A 1,747-nucleotide genomic window follows, 5' to 3' on the forward strand; every position below is an offset into this window, starting at 1 on the left:
CCTATCTCGAAAAACCAAACAAGGGTTTGGGTTTAGGGAGGAGGAGAGAGATCAGGGTGGTAGTTGGAGAGAGAGGTTTGGTTTTTTGTTTTGTTTTGTTTTGTTTTCTTCTTCTTGTTTCCTTAAAAAGGCAACACAAGGAAAAATACATGCAATAGGCAACCAACATTTGTTCCCAAGTAGAAACATAAATAGGGCAGAATCCAAAACTCCAGTTCTCTTTTCAAAAAGAAAGGGAAAAAAAGGGGGGGGGAGGAAAGGAAAGGCAGAGCATATGGCTGTGCGCCCCTTACAGCCCCTACTCAGACGTACAAAGTAGCGCCCTAGCATGGACTGGAGGTACAGAGGCTGGAGAGTGCGGGGGTCATGTGCGAGGGGTCCCCATCCAGAGTTAAGGGTTTCCTACTTGTGCAATCCAGAAACCTCTTCTCCCAATGCCACCAAAGCGATTCCACGCATGCGCCCCGGACTACAGCTCAGTATGTCTGGATCTTGTGCTGGGGGCAACAACTGGCAGCCTGTGTTGATGTGGCTGAGGACTTTCTGTTTGAGCTGTCTCTCCTGCTCGCACAGCAGGCTGGTAGTGGATGCCAGCCCAGTGTGCTGGCTTTGAGGGTCTTGACTTTCTCGTCCAGAAGCGAGATATGCTCCTCCTGGCGCTTCTGGCATTTTTTGAGGCAGCAATAGGATTGCGAAACCTCTTGTGCCCCACCTTGATGCTTTGCTGCATGTCCAAGCAGATGCATGACAGCAGAGGGCTGTCGCCAAAGCTTGGCACATCTGGCACGGTCTGAGGCTCCTCCTTGAGCGCAGCAAGGAGGGGTGGATTCAGAGGTGGCAACAGCCTTGAGCATCCCTTGGCAGCAAGAAGGTAACTGGCTCCACAGTGAAGGCAATGGTGGCCACGCGCCCCACAGTGCCCAGCGCCACCAGCGAAACTGCTCAGGTTGGCATAGACCGGGGTCTCCGTGGCCCCGGGTTTGGCCAGCTGGTCGGTGGGCACGGCGTGGTGGGGGGCGAGAGCCCCTGAGGGGCCGCGGTGGCCACACCCAGCTGGCTCTGCTTGTGCAAGACCTCCAGGGACTTGATGAAGCCCTTGGGAAACTCCTGCTTCTAGCTGGCTGCCACCATCAGATAGAGGAACTGCTTAATGGTCCGGGTAGTGGTCACCAGCCCGTTGGACTGGATGATCAGCCTCTCCAGCTGCAGTGATGCAAGTTTGAGAAGACCATGAGCCAGTGAAGCCAGCAGACCTTCTGGGGCGACAAATGGGCTCAGCAAAGAAGGTTCAGTGGCCTACCCTGGTTACAATCCCTCTGCTCCCTGCTCCACCAGGCACCCCAGGGAAAGCATGGCCCAGAGGCATGAAGCCACCACCCCCTGGGAAACCAGTAACACCAGAGAGGCTCCACACACCCTCACCTAGGCTACTCAGTGCCTCCTAGCCATAGAAGGGCTTTTCCATCCCCACCTCCACTCTGAGCTCTGCTCCTAGGAGGGGGGCCACAACCTCCTGGGGTGACCAGTATGCCCTCCAACCATTGCCCATCCTTTACAGACCTGCTCAGATGCCAGCCTCTCTCGCGTTCTTTTATAAGTTTGCCTTGGTCACGGAGTCTCTTAACAGCATTAAAAATAATTGGCTAAGACAGACTTACTAAAACCTTGCAAGGAAAGAACAGAATCCCTCTGTACAGTGTCTCTACCCTGCACATTGCTCTTTCCAGCTAACTTGAGAAGGCCTTTC

At 54.2% G+C, this 1,747-nt stretch overlaps 1 pseudogene; it reads right to left on the reverse strand.

The window, feature by feature from the left end:
* Positions 1–402: 402 nt before the first annotated feature.
* On the reverse strand, positions 403–1,465 carry LOC110287974 (annotated as a pseudogene).
* Positions 1,466–1,747: the final 282 nt, after the last annotated feature.

The sequence above is a fragment of the Mus caroli genome, unplaced genomic scaffold, assembly GCF_900094665.2.
Source record: "Mus caroli unplaced genomic scaffold, CAROLI_EIJ_v1.1 scaffold_20736_1, whole genome shotgun sequence".
Classification (NCBI taxonomy): domain Eukaryota; kingdom Metazoa; phylum Chordata; class Mammalia; order Rodentia; family Muridae; genus Mus; species Mus caroli.